The 23,497-nt window shown below is 35.1% G+C and overlaps 1 long non-coding RNA gene across 3 annotated transcripts in view; it reads right to left on the minus strand.

The window, feature by feature from the left end:
- The window catches only part of LOC144581431 (uncharacterized), a 79,031-nt gene that overhangs the window by 19,285 nt on the left and 36,249 nt on the right, over positions 1-23,497 (minus strand). Inside the window, exons 2-4 of one of the 3 annotated variants that reach the window (XR_013532254.1) lie at positions 11,698-11,870; positions 5,507-5,601; positions 4,188-4,287 (exon numbers count right to left, since the gene is read on the minus strand). This is a non-coding gene — a long non-coding RNA (uncharacterized LOC144581431). Of the gene's footprint in view, positions 1-9; positions 121-4,187; positions 4,288-5,506; positions 5,602-11,697; positions 11,871-23,497 lie in introns of those variants that run through there. The other 2 variants (XR_013532255.1, XR_013532256.1) reach the window with 2 other exon arrangements.

Genomic DNA, 23,497 nt, shown 5'->3' on the forward strand with positions numbered 1-23,497 from the left:
ATTTCTTACTCAGTATTGTGCTCTGTTCTGGGTCTTCAGCCTTTTCATACAAGCTTTAGAATCGGTTCCTCAATATCCACAAAATAACTTGCCTTGATTTCTATTGTGATCGAGTTGAATCTATAAATAAAAATGGGAATACTTGACATCTTAATTATATTGAGTATTGTTATAAAAGAGCATGAAATATCTTTCCATTTATAATTTATTTAAATCATCTTTGATTTTCTATATAAGAGTTTAGCAGTTTCCCTCATATTGATTCTATACATATTTTATTAGATTTATATCTAAATATTTCATTTCTTTGGTGCTAATTGAAATGGTACTATGTTTTTAATTTCAAGTTTCATTAATGTATTACTACCATATAGTAAAGCAATTGACTTTTGTTTAACCATTGTATCTACAATCGCCATAATCTCACTTCTTAGTTCCAGGATACTTTTTGTGAATTGGTTGGTATTTTCTACACAGACAATCAAGTTATATATGAATATGCACAGTTTTATTTCTTTCTTCCCAATCTGTATAGTTTTATTTTATATCTTTGTCTTATTGAATTAGTTAGCTGTAGTTCCAGAACGATATTTAACAAGAATGGGAAAATCAAACATAGTTCCTATTCCCAGTCTTAGAAGAAAGCATCTAGTTTTTTATCATTAGTCAGGTAAACTTGTAATATTTTTGTATATGTTCTTCATCAAATTGTAAATATTTCCTTCAAATCCTAGTGGGCTGAGAGTTTTTAATCAGAATGAGTGTTGGATTTCATCAAATGTTTTTGTGTATCTATTAATGTGATTATGTCATTTTTATTCCTTAGCTTGTTATTGTGATGGAATATCTTAATAATTTTTTAAATGTTGAATCAGCATTGCATGCCTGGAATAAATTCCACCTTGTCATCGTGTGTAATTCTCTTTATACATTATTGAACTTGATTTACAAATATTTTATTAAAGTTCTTAAAAACTCTATTGATGAGAATATGGGTCTGTAGTTTCCCTTTCTTGTAATATTTTTGTTGGATTTTGGTATTAAGGTAATGTGGGCATCATAGAATGAGTTAGAAGGTGTTCTCTGCTTCTACTTTTAGGAAGTTATCATATAAAACTACATATCATTTTCTCCTTAAATATTTACTAGAATTCATCAGTGAACCATCTGGGCATGGTGGTTTTGAATTGTTTTGTAAGATTATTAATTTTTTAAAATTATTTCTTAGATATAGGTCTATTCACATTCTCTGTCTCCTTGTGTGAGTTTTAGTAGTTTATGTCTTTCAATTAATTAGCCATTTCATCTAGGTTGTCAAATTTATGGACATAGAGTTGTTCATAACATCAGCCCCCATGGACCTTAAAAGGATAATAAGGAAACCCTTTTTTCATTTATGATAGTAGTAAATTGAGTCTTCTCTGTTTATTTGATTTTGATTATTCTGGCAAGATATTTTTCAATTGTATTTATTTTTTTCAATAAATCAGCCCTTCATTTTATTACTTTTACATGTGGTTTTATTTTTGTCTTCAATGGCAAGTTATACATTTTTTTGTTTCTTTTCTACTGTTTCCTTTGGAATTATGTTTCTCTTATTGCAGGTTTAAGATGAAGGCTTAGATTAATGAGGCTTACATCTTCATTTCTAATATATGAATTCAATGCTATTAATTTTCTGCTCAGCACTGCTTTTACTAAGTCCTACAAATTTTAATATATGGTATTTTAATTTTTATTTAATTAAGAATATTTTAGTATTTCTCTTGAGATTTCTTCTTTGGTCTTATTTTTTTTAATATACTCTGACATTCTATTTTTTTAATTGGTATATTTAGACCATTTATTGTTTACAGTGATTACTAGTGTTTATAGTTGAATTAATAGTTATCATGTTTGTAAAAATTTTTTATTCTTTGTTGTCTTTCTTGATTATTTTTTACTACTCCTTTTTCTGCCTTCTTTGGTTTTAATTGGGCAGTTTATATGATTCCATTTTATCTCCTCTCAGCATCTCTACAATGCATTTTTTAATTGTTTTAGAGTTGACTGCAAGGTTTACAACATACCTTTATAATTAACCTAAATCCACTTTCAAATAACACTATACCAATTCCTGAGTAGTGCAGATACCAACAAATAGCAGGGTATTTTGAGTTCCTTCTCCCTGTTTCTTAATTTCACTCATCCACATACTGTAATCACTCCATATATGATTTCTATAATTACTTTGAACAAACATTATTTGGTCAGTTGTGAATCATAAAATACGATACTTTATTTTACCTTCATACACTTCTCTGATGCTCTTCCTTAATGTAAATCTCAGTTTCTAATACATATAATTTTCCTTCTCTTTAAAGGAATTCTTTCAAAATTGTTTGCAAAGTTTGTCTACTTGTGACAACTTATCTCATTTTCTTTGCCTCAGAAAATTTTTATTTCTCTGTCATTTATGAAAGGTAATTTTACTGGTGACAGATTTCTAGGTTGGTGGTTTCTTTCTCTCAACACTTTAAATACTTAACTGCACTTTCTTCTTGCTTGTATTGTTTCTGAATACACATTTGATGTAGCCCTTGTTTCTCTGTAGGTAAGTTTTCCATTCTCTAGATTATTTAAAGATTTTCCCTTTGCCTTTGAATAACCGCAGTTTGAATATGAACGTGATCTGTCTTGGTACACTTTGTATATCTATATCTATATCTATATCTTCTCTAGTGTTCTCTAAGTTTCCTTGATCTGTGCTTTGTTATCTGTCATTAATTTTGAAAAATTATTAGATATTATTGATTCAATTATTTATTCCTTTCATTTGTCTCTTACTTCTGCTATATCTATTATTTATATATATATTTTTCTAGTTATTCCATAGTTAAATGATGTCTATTCTTTTTTTGCTTTTTGTTCTCTCTCTGTTTGCTTTCTATTTGGAGCTCAATTATTATTTGCTTGGCAATGTTAACAGTATTAATGGTTCAGTGTAATACTGAAAAATGACTTTCACGATCTCAACTGTAGAATGGACATAATAAATCACTTTATTATGATATTTGTTTTCTCAAGCTGATCTCGAACCAAATGCACAGTATTTCTAAGGTGCGCCTGTTTAGTTGTGTCTCAGGGAATGGGGGAGCTGAGAAGGAGAGAAATGGGCAAATGGCTGTTTAGCTGAGCAAGTCAGAACACACGCAGCACTTATCAATTACATATGCCTTTTTATATGGCTGTGAGTCGTGGTGGCACCAATACAACTACATTATTCACACCAAAAATCACTAATCACAGAGCACCAAGACAGATATAATAGTAATAAAGAAGTTCCTGGAGGAAATTAAAAGTGTTGTCTTAGTAAACACGGGAATGATAAAAGAGTGAAACAGCCTTATTGCTGATACGGAGAAAGTTTTAGTGGTCTGGTTGGATCAAACCAGTCACAATATACCCTTAAACCAAAGCTTAATTCAAACAATGGTCTAACTCTCTTCAATTATATGAAGGCTGATAGAGGTAAGGAAGCTGCAGAAGAAAAGTTTGAAGCTATCAGAGTGTGGTTCATGAGTTTCAAGAAAAGAAGCCATCTCCATAACTAAAAATGCAAGGTGAAACAGGAAGTGCTAATATATAAACTGCAGGAAGTTGTATAGAAGATCTGAGATCACTCATAAAGGTGGCTACCCCAAACAACAGATATTTCAGTGTAGACCAACAGCCTTATATTGGAAGATGTCATCTAAGACTTTCACTGGTCATCCAAGAGCTCCAATGGAGATATACAAGGACATTAATGTTTTCATACCAGCTAATACAACATCCAGCATCCACTCTGTAGCCCCTGGATGAAGGAACCATTTCAAATTTGAGTCTTATTATTTAAAAATACATTTTCTAGGCTATAACTGCCTTAGATAGTGATTTCTCCACTGGATCTGCACAAAGGAAATTGAAAACCTTCAGGAAAGGATTCACCATTCTACATGCCTCTAAGACCATTTGTAGGTCATGGTAGGAGGTCAAAATACCAACTTTATTAGGAGTTTGAGAGAAGTTGATGCCAATCCTCATGAATAACTTTGAGAAGTTCAAGACCTCCAGTGGAGGACATAACTGCAGATGTGATGAAAATAGCAAGGGAAAAAGAATTAGAAGTGGAGCCTAATCATGTTACTTAATTGCTGCAAACTTACCATAAAACTTGAATGGGTGAGGAGTTGCTTCTTGGAGATCAATAAAGATAGTGGTTTCTTGATGTGGAATCTACTCCTGATGAAGATGCTGTGAGCATTGCTGAAATGACAATAAAGAGAATATTACATAATATCAGAATACTACATAATATTAGAATATTACATAAAAGTTGATAAAGCAACAGCTGGGTTTGAGAGCAGTGATTTCAATTTTGAAAGAAGTTATACTATGAGTAAAATGCTATCAAATAGCATTGCATGCTAAAGAGAAATCATCGATGAAAGCATGATTCAATCAATGCAGCAAATTTCACTGTTGTCTTATTTTTAAAAACCACTGTAGGCATCCCAATCTTCAACATACACCACTCTGACCAGTCAACAGCCACCAATACTGAGGCAAAACCCTCCAGCAGCAAAAAAGATTAAGGCTCACTGAAGGTTCTGATGATGGTTAGCATTTCTAAGCAAGAAAATATTTTTAAATTAAGACATGTTCATTTTTTAAACATAATGCTATTGCACACTTAATAGAATAAATTATAGTGTGAACATAACTTTTGTATGTGCTGGGGAAACAAAAAATTCATATGAATCACCTTATTATGATATCCACTTTATTGTGGGTGTTCTGGACCCAAACCCACAATACCTCTGAATCATGCCTATACTTAGTTACTAGCTCTGACAGCTTATAATTCAAATAAGTTGACCTGGGCTGTGCCTCTCTGTATTTAACTCTCTCTTCAGATTTTAGTATGGCCATTGGCCCTCAGTCCTCTAATAAACCTAAGAAAAATTGTTGCTTTTTAGTTTGTACAGCTGGTTTTTCTTTTCTTTTGAGGATAGAAGTGATAATCTCCAAACTTTCCTGAAACCTGAAGTGTTTCAAAAAATCTGAAGTCTTTAAAATATACTTGAAAGTATTAAAAATTATGTGCCCACCAATATTTAAAGCAGGAACTACAAATGTATGAAGAAAAATTTGTCTAGCTCATCTCATTTTTAAATCAAAAAAATTTTGTTATTTTAAAAACATATTGAAAAAATTGTACTGTTTTCCAAAATGTATATTCATTTCACTTTTTAGATCTATAAAAGTTTATCAGCGAAACCTAAACATTTTTGTAAAAATTTTAGCCTGTTAAAAGATATGTTTTCACTAATTTTTGGAACAGTTAATAAATTTTATATTAAAGTCTGTGGCCTTTTCAGTAGCCAAGGACATTTTGCAGTGGAAGAATTTTATGGTTTCTGTATAAAAGAACTAAGAAGTCCTTGAAATGAAGTATTTTCATTTTCGTCCACATGCCACTTACCCTGTCTGGATCTTTTTACATAGTCCTGGCTCACAGGCTTCCTTTCCTTTCATTACAGTTGTTTGCATGTCTGACTCATTTGTAGCCTTATAAGCCTTTGGAGGTACAGAAAAAGGGACTTTATCATCAATGTCTCACTCACACACCAAGTGTGAGCTTTTAACCATAAACATAGAACCTTGAAATCTTAGGTCACTCAAAAACAGTTTTGTCTTCATTTTCCGGAGAGAAAAGTAGAATAGATCATAATCAAATTGATTAAATATATTAAGCAAAATGGCAAGAACATTGGTGAAGAAATAAGTGTACTTTCCACTCACCTCCTACTGAAGCCATCATATTCTATATATTAATTATACTTTAATTGCCATATTTGTGAATTATTGAGAAATTTTCTTAATTGATTCCAGACTCAGAAAAGAAAAAAGAAATATTTTTTGATTTCTAATTCTCAACAATGAATAACATCTGAGATAATAGGAGTCAGCTCATGTATGAGTATTTTCTTAAATATATTTTATACCAATCTCTCAGGAAGATATCCTATATGGAAAGTGTTATTTTGGTTACTTAATTTAAAGATAACTTCATACAGGCCACTTTCTTAGCCAATATAGCTTCTGTAACAAAATATTATAAACTGAGTAGTGTATAAACAACAAAAATGTATTTGGCACTGTTCTAGAGGCTAGGAAGTCCATGATCAAGGTGGCAGCAGATTTGGTGTCTGATGAAGACCTGCTTCTTGGTTTGTAAATATCCATCTTCTCACTGAATGCTCACATGGTAGAAAGCACAGAGCAGCTCTCTGGGACCTCTTTAATAAGGCCAATAATTCCATTCATTAGGCGTCTGCCCTCTTGGCCTAGCTACTTCTCAAAAGCCTCATCTTCTAATATCATCACATTGATAATTAGATTTCAACACATGAATTTGGGGGAACAAAAGCATTCAGAATATAACAGTAATCAAGTTATGACCATTAAAATACTTGGTATATCACTTTATTGACATTATTGGCTTTATATCTCCAAATAGTTCAGGCTAGATTATTGATGTTTTCTTTTTTGAATAGATCATAGGTGCCAATGAGAAAGAAGCCACTGCCTCTGATGTAACAGCACTGGTAGAAAAGGAGCAGAATGAGGAAAACCCACTGATACTTTGTGCATCCTGTTACCATTATACTGTTTAGGCCTTCACTTAAATGTTGCCTTATAAAATAATCTGGCTCCAATGATATTACATAATGTAGAATTCCAGATTCTATATCTAACCATCAAATTGTTACTGATGCTTCATAAATCCTGACTGATAATTTTGAACCCTAATACATTTCTTTTAAGGTAAAACTCACAGAGTTTTTGTGGGTTTGAAATTATTTATAGAAAACATTGTGTACTTAATGATTATCAGTCCTATAAGAATTTTCTCCTTTCTTCTTCTGTACAAAATTTAAGTATATTTTTGATGTTACAGAAAAATGAAACAAAAATTGAACATTTTACTGCATCCAAGTGATATTTATGAGAAATTAGAGTAATGTAATTTTTTAAAATCATACCTTTAAAATCATTTATTTGCTTTAAGTAGCTTAAAATCTAATTATTTCCAAGTTAATTTTAAGAGTTTACCCTTAATTTGAACTTAAACATAACTGATTACAATATTTTTTAGACCTCTAACTACAGTTGTAACTCATGTCCAGAGGATTATAGTCATTGCCTAACTTATGAATAGTGATGCTGGCAAGCCTGGTTGTAGATATGTGAGGTCTTTCTGCAATAGAAATTCAGAGTCCATTATTCAGTTTCCTAGATCAGTTGTGGCATCGGCAAAAGCAGCAGTAACTCCTATGACTTCCTAATTCCTGATTTATAATTATGGTGTTTCTTTCTCAAACCTACAGGGAGGTCAGGGGCAGAGACAGCAAAAGCAATAGGTTCTTATTCCAGAAGAATTCTGGTGGTGGAATCTGAAGTAGTAATTCTCATGATTGGAAAGTTCTTCATTGTTCTGGGAATTATTCTACATTTCAGCAGCATTTCATAAGATCCTAATTTATTCATTTTCTGTTTAAAATATCTAAGTCGTTTGTTGCCTGCATTGAACCTTTAACAGATATTAATGGCAAAAAAAAAAACCCTCATTATTTTCTTTTAAATGTTTAAGTTATAGGAAAACAGATGTCATTTGCATAGATACTAAAATATTTGCTATATTCATAAATAAGTATTAATGGGACATTGGAATATAAATGAATGGAGGTAGAAAAGATGCACAAATGTAGAGACAAAAGAAATGTATGTGATGTGAAAAGAAGTAAGGTTTTATAAAACATACAAGAAAAGTTATTCTGCTAAAGCACACATTATAAATCAAGCCTCTGACATTATCTGCCAACAATAGAAAGAAAAATATAATATACGCCCACATCATCCTTTTTAATAGATAATGGCTTCCTATTTTGATAAGTGAATATATCCTTCTCCTAAAAGAATATTTTGAAAGCTTGAATTGCTTTTTTATTTAACAAAATACCACCATATAAAACTGAAAGTGTTCAAAAATATCTTAGTAGTCCATTAGTAAGTTTTTCTATATTAATTGTTCATATACCCTCAACAACCCTTCATATGCTATAGATTATCAAGTGGCTTAGTTCTTCTTAGCAGGTCAATTAAAGGATATCGTTTCTACATGTAAAGAAAACCTAGAAGATAAACTCAAACAATAAACTGAATTATCAACCTGATACAACCATCAGAAAGAAAATACCATGAATAATGTAGGGATAATCATTTAGGGTACAGCAACCCCAATATATTATGAGTTTACCAGAATGGCAAGCAGCTAATATATAGGTAGTCGCCACAAAGGCATTGTGCCATTTGATGTAAGGGACAGCAGAGGTCTGAGCATTTATTGTAGCTCAAGTATTTCGGAACTGAAGAATCAAGCAATTCTGACACAAAGAAAAATATGTTAGAGAAATAATCTGATAAGGAAGATAGTTTTTTAAAAAAGGAATTAGAACATTCTTATTTGCATAGATATCTTGCGTTGAAAATCTGCAAGAGGGATATTTAAATATTAATATTTTAGATCTGGCCAAGCACAGTGGAGGATGCTTGCAGTTTCTGCTACTCAAGAGGCTGAGGCTGGAGAATCACTTGTGCCCAGGAGTTTGAGCCCAGCCTGGGCAACACAGTGAGACCCTGTCTCTAAAAATATTTTTTTTCCAAATGATATATATTTTTAGTCTCTAAGCCCTTTCAACTAAATTAAGATGAAAATAAAATTTATTGAAACTTGTTTTTTTTCCCAAGATGGTGGTTAGAGGCATTATTAGCATGCCTCTACCACTTGGAAAGACAAACCATGTGTAGACATTCACACTGTGCACTTTTTTTCCCAAGAAGCAGCACAGGAACTTAAGAGAAAAACTTAAAGAAACCACAGACTCTTTGCAGAAAGCAGCAGGAAACAGCCTACACCAGGAACCAGGAAGAAAACTGTGAGTTTCCAGAGCATGAGAGAAAGAGAGACTACTTCTGTGAGAGTCTCCCACTGGGAAGCCAGGCAATCTAGGCCATGGAGGAATGCCTACCCCTATCTAGTTCTGACGCTGATTTAGTGAGTGGTGAAGAATATGTAAGAAGAAGAGGCATCAAGATGTTCTTTGCAGGGTTGGAGGATGCCATTCCTGATTCTACTTCACAGGTAACCTTGTGGAAGTCCACCAGGGAACTCAGAGAGTGGTCAGAGGTTGAGAAAAGCTCCTGCAATTTGCAATATAACCTTGAGTGGGAATAACTCCCTTGGCCAGACCCAAGGGATGAGCAGGAAGTGTGTTATAGGCACAGACACAGAAGCTGGGTGCTTTGGTGGACCGGGAGGGGCATGGCCTGAAAGCTCTGGTTTGTGTCTTGGTTGGGAAGGCTTATGGTTTAAGGCAATTTTGAGATCTGAGCACAGGCTGCCTGGATCACAGCTAGCTGCTGCTAGCAGAACACTGTGGGTGTAAGATCAGCTTTGCCAAGCACATGGGAGCTGAGTGGGGTTTACTGCCACCTGCTACCTCCTCTTCCCATGCAGATTCTTTTCTGCAGCAGATACAGCTGTGTCCCTTCCTGGACCATTATTCTAGTGGCCAAGGAACTGCCCTCAGATTACCCCATTGGAGCCGCTGCTTGCACCTGCATATGGGGAGCCAAGTACATACTTGTCTGACCCAGATCTCACTGGGCTTTGCCCCTCCACCTATCCTAGTAGCATAATACAATGGACAAAGACTTCTGAAAGGCCCATCCATGGTGCCATCCATTGCCTGAGACACTAGAGTACCTTCCCCAGGTTATATAAGGAAAGCACAAACACCATTGCTACCATTGTAGCTGGAGCTCTTTTGCAAAAGCTACCTCCTGGCTGGAGGCCAATTGGCATAACCGATTATGACATCTGCAAGTAGAATAATACAGTGCTCAGAAAGGAGAAAACTTTTCCACAACCTCACCTATGACCACTTCCTGCATCACCCTGGCTATCCAAGCGGTCTTGAGTTTGTCCATATGACTAGTATATTAGTACTACCTCTAGCATTTGAGAAAGCCAACACATTAAGGCTATTAATAACCAAGGAAATCTCAGATTCTACATTACTTGTGGGAAGAAAGTTGCCCAGGTGCCATGGCAAGAGACTGAAGGCACAATCTGTCTCAGCATAATAAATAACTGATTACTTAGATATGGCAATAATAACACACATATTTACTGATTACTTAGTTATAGCATAATACATAACTGATTACTTAGTTATAGAAATGACATCAAATAGATATTAGATTCCATCACATAATCATATAATCAATCTTATTACACCATTGTTCTCCATAAATCTTTGCTTTAGTGTAAGAACATTTTAGTTTTATTGTATAGACATGATCAGGTGAAACATAATTAGGACCTGAAGGGACATTGTGAGAAGTGATCAGGAGGTGAGAGTAAATGCCTTGTGGTAGAGCCAGTGCCTGGGAAGGCAATGCTACTTAGCAGGCAGGCCTTGCGGTAATGCCAGCCTCTGGAGAGCCCTGTTATTTAGCAGGCTGTGAGAGGGAGTTTCCCTTTCACTGGGGAGTTCAAAGAAAACTCTGCTTTGCTGGCTCTTGAGGAAGGTCTGACACTAGCCAGGCCGGCCCACAGACATCTAGAGGTTTAAATACCTCTCCATGGTGCTGTGCTGTCACTATCTTTGTTCACCTTCATGTTCCAATTTCCCACCAGATTCTCCCTTGTAAATTCTTAGAAGCTGTGAGAAGTAGGAATAGAGAAATCCTAAAAAGCCTTTGATCTCTCTGATAAGTGCATAGAAAGAAACTGATGTACGTGCCTCCCCTCCTTGCAGTGGCTACCTGAGAGGGAGGGACCCTCTGTACTGTATCCATGTGACCCTTTGTACTGTACCCATGTGGCCCCCCAAACTGTACCCACGTGGCCCCCCAATTGTAAAAATGTAATTTGCTTGACCCCTACCAAACATGTCCGATGAATCATTCTCCGGCCCTGCCCCCCTGCCTGTATACAATAAATATCAGCACGTCCAGGCATTTGGGGCCACTGCTGGACTTTGCCCCTTGGTAGCAGTGGTCCCCCAGCCCAGCTAAGTTCTTCTCTTATCTTTCTGTCGTCTGTCTTTCTTTTCTACTATCATCTCCTCACACAAAAGAATAACCACAGACCCTGCGGAGCTGGACCCTGCAATTACTTTCCTTCTACTCCCATCAGAACTAGTGCTGGTACCCACTGCCAGGAGACTAAAGGACAGGTCACATTAATTGATCCCTTACAGACGTTCCCCAACACCAGCCTGTGGTATGGCACCCCTACTTCATGGCTAGACCCAGAGAAGCAGCAGTATTTACAGCATTCTGGCCTTCAGGGAAAGCTACTCTTAGGGAAAAGGAGAGTGTACCACGTGAAGGAAACGCCTCATGAACAAAAGCAAAGTAAAACCAAAAATAACACAGACTGCAGGCCCTGACTTCCATCTTTCCACTTGTAGAAATTTCTTTCAGTAGAGACACGTGTAGTGCTAGGCTCAATGGAGAAAGTCTTCAGCTCTACCCCAACAGTCAGGCAGCCCAGGTGCTTATGAAGGGTCTTAGAGAAGGCATTTTCTTCCTCTCACTCACCATTGCAGGCACAGCTAGGGCTTCTCCAATTCATGTTCGGCATGAGTACATCTGTAGACAGCCTCTCTGGAACACTTCACGGTGACTCCATCCCCATAGGAGGAATGCCCCGCAGGATAAGCTTGCGTGAGAGGTAGAGTCAAAATCCTTGTCTCCTTGGAACATTAGAATTCCTGCAGATAAAAAGAGGTGCCTGTCTGGTCTGAATAGCTGGAACACTGGGTCAGGAGAGTGCCTGGGAGGCAGATTGCTTTTGGGCTGGCATGAAAGGGTACCTGGGGTAATTGTCTCCCTTTCCCCTGAAAAGACCTCAGCACATTTCACTGACAGCTTCGGCAGCTGCCTCTATCAAGGCTGGGACCTCTGCCCACAATTGGGGTACTGCATTTACCCACCTGCTTTAGCCATAGTCAGTTTTTAACCCATAAGTATCTTCTACTGGCCTGAAGCCTGAACTGTTCAACCTAGTGAATAAAATACTGGAAAATAAATGTAAAGTGAACACCCTGGGGAATGAGATAAGCTTATTAAGATTTCTGCCATTCCAGCCCCACGGGATAAAGTGACCCTGCTCACACACCCAGCATATTGCTACTGCAGTCAACATCTGAGAAAATCATTACACAAAGATTCTTTAGAACCAAAGAACTAATACAGAGTCTTCACCACTGAAAGCACCCAGAGCCCGAAGATAAGTAACAATAATCTCTAAACATAAAAGTTGCATCCTCAAGTGGAAAGAAATAAATTTTTAAAAATCTCAGTCAAAAAAAAAGAATTAAAAATAATTAGAAGAAACAGTGTAATCAAATGAGAAGGAACCAGAAAAGTAATGGTTGCAATATGAAAAAGCAAGGTCCTATAACACTCCTAAAAATCACACTAAAGCTCTAGCAGTGGATGCAAATCAAGATGAAATCTTTGAAGTATCAGATACAGAATTCAAAGAGTTAATTATTAAGTTACTCAAGGAGATACAAGAACAGGTGAAAACCAACAAAGAAATTAAAAAGCAATTCATGATACGCATGAAAAATTTTCTAAAGAGATAGATACTTTAAAGAGAAACCAATCAGAATTTCTGGAAATATAAAATACATTTAGGGAACCATAAAATTCAGTGGAAAGTTTTAATAGACTAGACGCAGTAGAAGAAAGAATCTCAGAGGTCAAGGCATTAACCCAATCAGACAAAAGAAAGAAACAAAAGAAACAAAGTCTACAAGAAATATGGGATTATTTAAAATGGCCAAACCTAAGAATAATACGTGTTTTCCTGAGGGAGAAGAAAAAGCAAAATGCTTGAGAAACCTATTTGAGAAATAACTGACAAAGTCTTCCCTGAGATTTCTAGAGATTTAGACTTCAAAACAAGAAGATATAAGAACTCTTGGGAGATCCATAGCAAAAAGGACATCACCAAGGCGTGTAATCATCAGGCAATTGTCAACATAATGGAAAAAGTTCTAAGAGCAGTGAGACAAAAGCATGAGATAACATATAAAGGAAAACCTATGAGACTAACAGCAGACTGCGCAGCAGAAACTTACAAGCCAGAAGGGATTGAGGTCCTGTCTTCAGTCTCTTTAAACTGAATAATTATCAGCTAAGAATTTTGTATTCAGCAAAATTAAACTTTATAAATGAAGGAGATATAAATCTTTCTCAGAGAAGTAATTGCTGAGGGAATTTGTCAATACTGTACCAATGCTGTGAGAAATTCTAAAAGGAGTTTTATAAATTTAAAGAGTCAATACGCTAGAATAGAAACTTCTGAAAGCATACAATTTACAGGGCTTATAAAACAACAACACAGTTCAGAAAACAAAGTCACTAGGTAACAATGACTGGAATAGTACCTCTTATCTCAATATTAATGTTGAATGTAAATAGTCTAAATATTCCATTTAAAAGATACAGATGGGCAGAATGGATTAAAATAATCACAAACCAAAACATCTACCATCTTCAAAAGACACACCTAACAAAAGGATTCTTATAGGCTCAAATAAAAGGGATGAAAAAAGATATTCCACACAAATGGAAACCAACAGTGAGCAGTAGTAGCTCTTCTTATGTTAGATAAATTTGACTTTAAAGCAACAACAGTTAAAAAAAAAAAAGACAAAGAAGGTCATTATATAATTGTAAAACAATCAATTCAAGAAGATGTAGAAATCCTAAATATATGATGCACTTAACTCTGGAGCACCCAGATTCATAAAACAGTTACTACTACACCTAAAAAAAAAAAAGACATAGACTGCTACACAATAATAATGAGGTCTTGAACCTACCACCTACCAAACTAGGCAAATCATAAAGGCAGAAAATCAACAAACAAACATGGAATTAAACTTCACTCTAGAAGAAAAATGGCCTAACAGATATTTACAGATCATTCCACCCAAGAATAGCAAAGCATTAGCACTTTTAACATTCATAAGCACTTATGACATTTTCCAGGATAGAGCATATGACAGACCGAAAAACAAGTCATAATATTTTAAATGTCAAAATTATATTAAGTACATTTTTCAGACCAGACAAAAATAAAACTGGAAACCAATTTCAAAAGTAACTCTTACAACTAAACAAATACATGAAAATTGAACAACTACTCCTGAGTTATTTTTAGGTTAACAATGAAATTAAAAAAAAACTTTTTCAGATTGGAAGATAATTGTGACACAAGTTATTAAAATCTCTGAGGTGCAGCTGAAACAGTCTGAAGATGAACATTTGTAGTATTAAATGTCTGAAAGATCACAAATTGACAAGCTAATATCATACCACAAGGAAATTGAGTAACAAGGACATCATAAGCCCAAATCTGGCAGAAGAAAGGAAATAACAAAGATCAGAGAAAAACTAAATACAATTGTTTTTTTTTGAGACGGAGTTTCGCTCTTGTTACTCAGGCTGGAGTGCAATGGCGCAATCTTGGCTCACCGCAACCTCCGCCTCCTGTGTTCAGGCAATTCTCCTGCCTCAGCCTCCCGAGTAGCTGGGACTACAGGTGTGCACCACCATGCCCAGCTAATTTTTGTATTTTTAGTAGAGACAGGGCTTCACCTCGTTGACCAGGATGGTCTCGATCTCATGACCTCGTGATCCACCCGCCTAAATACAATTTTTAAGAAACACAAAAGATCAATGAAACAAAGAGTAGGTTCTTTGAAATGATAAACAAAATTGAGATTATTAACTATATTGACCATCAAAAGAGGAGAGAAAATTCAAATAATCGTCATTAAAAATGAAAATGGGAACATTACACCTGGCACCACAGAAATACAGAAGTTAATTTGAGGGTAATGTGAACACCTCTGTAAACACAAACTAGAAAATCTACAGAAAATGAGGAAAATTTTGGAAGCATGCAACCTCGGTAGCTTGAATCAGGAAGAAATAGAAGTCCTAAACAGAACAATAACAAGCAGTAAGATTGAATTAGTGATTAAAAAAAAAAAAAAAAAAAAAAGCACACACACACAAAGCTCAGGACCAGTTAGATTCACAAGCAGCTTCTACCAGTCACTCAAAGAAGAAATGGTACCAATTCTACTAAAACTATTCCAAAAGGAGAAAATACTCCTTAACTCCTTCTAGGAAGACAGTTATCAGCCTGATACTAAAGCCAGGAAAGGACATAACCAAATAAAACTACAGACCAGTATCCTGATGTATATAGATGCAAACATCTCAGCAAAATACTGGCAAACCAAATTCAACAACACATTTTTTAAAAATTCACCATGATCAAGTGGATTTTATCCCAGTGATGCAGGAATAGTTCAACATATAGTCAATAAATGTAATACATTGCATAAACACAATTTTAAAAAACATATGATCGTCTCAATAGATGCAGAAAAACCATTTGATAAAATCCAGCAACTTTGTATGATAAAAATATTCAATAAACTAGGCATAGAAAGAACACACCATAAATAAATATAACCACATAGAATATCCCACAACTAGCATCATAGTGAATGAGAAGTTGAAAGTATTCCCCTAAGAACTGGAACAAGAAAAGTATGCTCACTTTCACTTTCACCACTCATATTCAACATGGAAGTGGAAGTCTTAGGGCCGGGCACGGTGGCTCAAGCCTGTAATCCCCAGCACTTTGGGAGGCCAAGGCGGGTGGATCACGAGGTCAAGAGATCGAGACCATCCTGGTCAACATGGTGAAACGCCGTCTCTACTAAAAATACAAAAAATTAGCTGGGCATGGTGGCGCGTGCCTGTAATCCCAGCTACTCAGGAGGCCGAGGCAGGAGAATTGCCTGAACCCAGGAGGCCGGAGGTTGCCGTGAGCCGAGATTGCGCCATTGCACTCCAGCCTGGGTAACAAGAGCGAAACTCCGTCTCAAAAAAAAAAAAAAGAAGAAGAAGTGGAAGTCTTGGCCAGAGGTTGGGTGAAGAGTGCTTGACCTATTGGTGATGCCCTGTTTTTTTTATCCTTGTGGATTTACACAGTTATGTTTGGTTTGTGAGATGTGAGCTGCCCACTTAAGTTTTTTTTGTACTTTTCTGCGTGTATGTCATATGACAAAATTTTCCTCAAGTTAGAGTAAATATTATAAAGGTTAAAATTAAAATAAATATTAAGTTGGAACAATGCACTTTAGAAAAATTAAGAGGAATAAGCCAGTATATATCACATTTTATTTTAAATGCAAAAATGGAAAACATATTTAACTAATTACCTTAAACAAAAAAAAAGGCAGCTGGGTATGCTGGGTCTGCTGGCTCATGCTTGTAATCCCAGCACTTTGGGAGGCTGAGGCAGGAAGATCGCTAGAGGCTGGCAGGGAGTTTGAAATCAGCCTGCACAACATAGTGAAACCCATGTTTTTACAAAAATAAATAAAAATTCAAAATAAAAGACACAAATAAACTTTTGCATTATAGTGAGTAGAGAAGTTATTTCCATTTAAAATGTCAAAGTCGGGAAGAAAATTAGATTTAAATATATGTTAACTGTTAAGATTATACTATTCTTAAGTATCAGAATGGGCTTTCTATAATTTTTGTTTTATTAAAATTGTGGATTAAATTTTAGTGTTACTTTTGGGAAATTCTACACTGACTCTGGGCCTGGATATGTAACTTGTTTGGGTCAATTTGAAAGTAGCAAATTCACAACCAGTGAAGGCAGGAAAACAATTTATTTATGTATTTATTTGAGACAGAGTCTCTCTTTGTCACCCAGGCTGAAGTTCAGTGGAACTATCTCAGCTCACTGCAACCTGTGCTTCCCAGGTTCAACTGATTCTCTTGCCTCAGTCTTCTGAGTAGCTGGGATTATAGGCACGTGCCACCATGCCCAGTTAATTTTTGTATTTTTAGTAGAGATGGCGTTTCGCCATGTTGGCTAGCCTGGTCCCAAACTCCTGTCCTTTTGTGATCCACCCACCTCGGCCTCTCAAAGTGCTAGGATTAAAGGTGTGAGCCACTGTTCCCGCCCCAAGAATTTTAAATATTAGATTATCTTTATATATTTTTAGTTTGAATAGATTATGCATTTCTCTACATTTATAATGCCTCATTAGGTTTTGTGTTAATTGGTAAATAGTACTATCTCTTACGGAGTTAACAGGTATTAGAAGTCCTGAGAATTCCATCTTTAGGAAATAGGTAAAATTTAAGTACCAAGGTAGGGGTACCTTTTAATGTATATTATTCAGTGAAAGAATATTTTATTTGGGAACACCTTGGTGGGAAAATGCCTTGCTATGTTTTATCTAATCGATTAACTCCAGGCAGAATTGGTCATTTAGGATTAAGTAGTGGTAGGCCAGAAAGCTTTTTTCTTTTTTCTTTTTTTTCTCTCTCTTTTTAGGTTCTAAGTTGAGATACCCTCCTGAAAACAAAAATCAAATTAACAAGAAAAACCAGCAGAAGTTTATTAACATGTACTATACCAATCCCAAGGGAGAGGCCTCAGTACAAAAGCATTTCTCTCTTAAGGCAGTGGTGTAGGGGCCTTGTTTAAATGGCGTTTTTACAAAAAGCCATATATTCTATGTGACAAGACGAAAGAGAGCTGTTGCTGTTTCAGTCTTTTAAGCGGCAGGAAAATGTAGCAAAATTGTAAAATCTGTTCCCAGTTTCCTCCAGTGCCGACTGGTGCTTTCTCTGGACTGATAAGCAAGTTCTGTCCCTGGGAAGAAGAGATTTATGTGCTATCATACTGCAAGTAGAGGCTGTGACAGAGTGTTTTCTCGTGTGTTCAGTGTCTTAACAATCCTCAATATTTTGGGAATAAGTATTTTGTTTTCCTTCAAGTGGTTCCTTCTTTCATGAACTAAACAGCATTCTTTGGCAAAGGATTTTCATAAGATTGGACACTTGTTCCAAGTGTGCTTTGTTTTGTCATAATTGCTATTGTTGATTTAATTTTTTGAATAAAAAATCTTCCTGAATGTTTGCAGCTTTTGTCAATATTTCAAGTAAACATCTTCTTATTTTGAATTCACTCCAATATAAGCAATCTTCACCTTGGAAATTATAGTCATTTTCCAAAGAGAAAATATGTCAGAGATTTTAAAAGTTAAAATAATAAATATAAATTAAAAACACACAGAATCAGGCATGTGGAACACCAAGCACAAAATTATAGAGATTAGAATGCAGGAACGGGGAAGAAACCAATTTGAGCAGAGGTTGTGTACAATAGAACGGTTATATATAGTGCTGTAAAGATAATGTATGGAAATGGAATCATATTTGAGTTGTATGTTGCAGCCAATGGAATATTTGAATACTGGGCATTCTGAGCAGGAAAGGCACAGGATGACAGCCTTAGTGTCATAACAAGATGAGTTAGTGAAGGAAGAGAGAATGCAGATTTCTTGAGGGCAGATGCTGCATCTTACTTATCTTTTTATCTCTACAGCACAGTATAGTGCCAAGAATGCAATATGCTTTAAGAAATAGTAAATGAAGTGCAGAAAAGAGATGGGAGCCGGTTGAATAAACTAAATATTGGTTGAAAAGGCCCAATCCAAAATAAGAGTAGTATTTAGGATCTCAGGACAAAGTATCAGAAAAACAAGGAATCAAAAATGACATTGAGCTTTTAACCTGAAAAAGCACTGAAAGAAACAGGAAAGTCAAAAATTTAGTTTGGGAACAAGTACTTCAGAAGTTTCAAATTTGATAATGGAAATAAATCTAAGAAGAGCCATAATCAGCAAGAATACAGAACAGAATTCCTAATGAGAAGTCAGTTATGAAAATATGGATATGGAGATTGTCCTAGAAGTCATAACTAAAATCCTGGACAACATGGATTGGTTTTTGATAGCTTTTTTGTTCTCCATAGCTCTGCTCTGCAATATGGTAGCCATTAACCATGTGTGGCTTTTGGGCACTTGAAATGTGACCAGTCCAAATTGAGATGGGTGGTAGGTACAAATTACACCCTAATTTATACCATAGTATGAAAACAAAGACTGTAAAATATCTCATTAATAGTGTTTAGACTGATTACATTGTTTAAATATTTTAGTTATATTTGTATAAGATATATTATTAAAATTAATTTTACTCATTTATTTTTTTCTTTTTTAATATGGCTACTAGAATATTTAAAATTATATTTATGGCTCATATCTTATTTCTTTTGGACAGTACTACTCTAGAAGGTCAAAGATTTTATCCTTATGATGAAAAATTAGGTTAAAAGCTTTGTCTAGATTTGATAGTCCCAAAGCACATAGAGTTTGTCTTTTCCATCTCTGTAATCTGATGCTGCCAGGCATGAGGGCTATGTCTTTACTTCTACTTCCAGACAAATTTTTGTCTTATTTGTTTCATATTCACCTTTGTAAAACCTGCAGTGGTGATAAGCAAATTATAAATTGTTGGACTTCCTGGTTTGTTTACAATCATGCTTACATCAAATTACACACAGTCAAAAGCAGTGTTCTCAAAGTGTGTTGCTCCTCTTAGCATCATCAGAATTGTCTGAGACTATGTTATAAATGTAAATTTTCAAGCCTTAACACCACAGATCAACTGAATTTAGAATAACACTGTAATATCTGTCCCTAACACAGTGCCTAAGAGATGCTTAGTGAACAGTTTCTGATTGGTCAAGTTTTTGAATTACCAAAAAACTATACATAATCAATGGCAGTGTTCTCAATGTATGTTGCTCCTATTGGCATCATCAGAATCTTCTGAGATCATGTTAGAAATGTAAATTCTCAAGTCTCCACACAGACCTACTAAATCAGAAACTGAAATTGCAGAGCAGCAATAACTGTTTTAATAAGCTCTCAGGTGATTCTAATTCTTCCTCAAGTGTAAGAACTGCTGTACTAGAAAAAGTAAGTGAATTGAAAATATTGGGACAATTTGCCGTATATCCCTAACAATAAATTAAAACTACTCATTTCAGTGAGAGATAGTCAGAGATAAATCAGCATTAAAGGTACATCCAAGCAACAGAAAGGAGTGGGTTTCAGTGCAACATAGCTGAGAATTTAAAGCTTAGATTTTTGCCTATTTGAGCTCTTAAAAATAAATATAACTTTCACAATCTAAAGTAGACTTGCGTAAAAGTTTAAAACAGAAAAAAATAAAAATGTTAATAAGATGTCTCCATTTATTATAATGTATAAAGTTGTAAAGTCTATTGTCAGCATCCTGTGAACTTGAGGAACACTATTTTATTATTTACACATTCCCCACTTTTTGATCAACACTTACAGATCTATCCAGGTACATCAAGCCTTCAGTTCACCCAGTGACAATCTTCATCATGCTTTTGTCAAACCCTTTGTATTCCACAGAAAGACTCAATCCTTAGGAATATATTTTACTAATGTATTGATAGATATACCCAAAGATAATTTCATATTTATCTATGACCTTCACTTGTTAAATGAGCCTTTTCTCTCTGCCATTGTGAATATATATTTTTCTTTTTCCCATGATCATTGTACACCATTATTTTCTACTGGATTAAACAGTCTATTTTAATTGTTATCACCATCTCTAAAGGAAAAGAAATGCTTATTTCCTACCTCTTTATCCTTGCTCTTGCATAAAATACAAAATAAAATGATTTAGAACTATAGTTAACTTGTAGCTTTACCCAAAAAATGACTTCTTATATTAAAATTTGTGTTTTGACCATCATTAGTTATATCTCCAGCTCATCTTGCTTAAAATTCATAACACTATTAGTTGCCTAAAAGAAATGAAAATAAATTTATTTTATTACAAATATTAAGCTGTGTGAGATTACTGAATATAATACTTAAAACCAATGATTGTAAACATACTTAGGGGAAAGCTCAACAATTTGTAATTTGCTGATTTTAACAAGGGTGAGTGTGAATTAAGACAGAAAGAAATTTGTCTGACAATAGAAGTCTCATGCCTTCCAACTTTAAGCAGTGAGTAAACATGTCTTGAAAGGATAAATTCCAAAATTAAAATTTATAAATTAAAGATGAATTTACAATAAACTTCTCATCAGGTCTGTCTTGAGGCACATATTACTCTTTTATAGCATCTTTTATTTTATATAGCTTAATTTTATTTTTGGCAATGCTATTTGTATAAATAGTATGAGGAATAAAATATTCACATGGCATTCATAATGAAAGACAGGAATCCCATGCACACTACCATTTACTCCTTCTCACCCACATTTCCCATTGGCCAGCATATTCAAATCCTTTTAGCAATATGTTTGTGTATTATTTGATCTCTCCATGGAAAATAAAATTCTTACATTATTACTTTCTTCATTTATCAGTTTAGGGGTTATCTATTCATTTCCAGTAGGAAAGATAAAACTTCCACTGTCTTTCTTTAAGCAACCTCTTCTCTTCTCATACAGCCTTTATGTAAACACTTTCTACTTTTCTGTCATCCTAATATAGTTATATAAAACATTTGGCTAAATCAAAACTCAGTGTGTATATTTTATTTTAATTATTTTCATAACAGAGCCTATAATAATCCATGATCAGTTTCCTATGAATTTTGGTTTTTTAGATTAATAATTGCCTCATTTTTGTCTTTGTTTTTATCATTAATTCAATCTGCAACCCTCCCCCAGTTGTATAAATCTCCATCCAATATTTCTACAGATTAAGTATTCTATTTTTTTTATATTTTTGAAGAAATATCTCCTACCCATTTTATTTGACCCAATTTAAATAAATCGATCTCTAGGTTTATTTCACTGGTATTATTTAATGTTACTTCTTCACTATCATTTTGGAGATTCCCATCACTTCTCTTAGATTGAAGTCATTATTTCTTGAATATCAGAGTACATTCTTTTCTTAGATTACTCCCTTATTTTAGTGAAGTATATTTTCTTATAATTTTCTTTAAAATGATTCATGGGAGATACATCTTTGAAAAGAAGAATATTCAGAAATTATCTTCACTCTAGATTCACATGTATTCATAATTTAGCTGGGCATATAATTCTAAGTAGAAAGTCATTTATCCTCATATTTTTTTGAAGCCATTTTTCTGTTCTTTTTAAGTTTAAATTATTTCTGTTACGAAGTCTAGATGTCTTCTAATTCCCGGGTCATTTGTATGAAATTCTGTAATACATTTTCTTCTTATAAGTTTATAGAACGTTCTCTTAACCCCAATAATATAAAATGCCACAGTGATGTGTTGTGGTGTGACTCCACTTCTTTCATTCTCCTAGACCCTGGTGAGTACTAATTATTCGAAAATAGCTGACCTAAAGATTTGGAAATTTTCTTAAATAATTTTCTCCTGTCTTTTATCTTCTCCTTCTGGAATTTTTAAAATTTGTATATGGCAAAAGTAACAAAGCAAATTGGTAGAATAAGAGACCACCAATTGTCCCTTCTACAAGGACATCAATTTAACAACTGTCTACAAAAAAAAAGTACCTAGAACCAAAAATCAGGCGATTGCTCATAGTACTTGTCTGTAAGTTCATATCATTGACAGAAGCACTGAAGAAGTAGGAGAAACAGTTTTGAATCGTCAATGCCACCCCTCTTTCATCCCCCAACAGTGGCCAGGTGGTATAGAGAGATAATCTGTGCACTTGAAAGAGGGTGAGTACCGTAATTGTGAGACAGTATATTGAATATAGTACTTAGTGCTGCCTTGTTATAGAAGAATACAAAACTGGAACACGCTCAGATGATGCCTGCCCATGGAGAGAGCATTTAAGCCAGCTCTAGCAAGAAGGGAATCATCCATCCCAGCAGTCGGAATTTGAGTCCTGACAAGCCTCACCACCTTGGGCTGGAGTGCTCTGAAGTCTGAATAAACTGAAAGGCAGTCTAGGCCACATTGACCGAATATCCTAGGCAAATCCTAGGGCTAAACTGGGCTTAGAATCAATGGATTGAGGAGAAGGGGAGGGGCGGGCATGTGACCTACTGAGACACCAACGAGGATGGCTGAGGAAGTGCTGATGCCACCTCTCCATTAATCTCATGCTGCACAGCTTACAGCTCCAAAAAAGACCTTTTTTTCCACTTGATAGGAGAGTAAAGAGTGGAGAGGATTTTGTCTTGCATCTTAGATACCAGCTCAGCCATAGCAGGGTAAAGCACCCACTTGGTGTTCGATATATCCCCTGTGGCATGGATGATACCTATGGTACAAGACAAAGTCCCCTATTCTTTTCCTTCTGCTTTTCTCAAGTAGGAGTCTGCCTCTATAGCCACCACTACTAGGAATGTACTGAGTTTCTCCTGAAGCCAGCAACTCTCCATCTCACCCAAAACCTGTGATATCTACCTGTGTATCACTGCTGGTT

Source organism: Callithrix jacchus, chromosome 2, assembly GCF_049354715.1.
Source record: "Callithrix jacchus isolate 240 chromosome 2, calJac240_pri, whole genome shotgun sequence".
Lineage (NCBI taxonomy): Eukaryota > Metazoa > Chordata > Mammalia > Primates > Cebidae > Callithrix > Callithrix jacchus.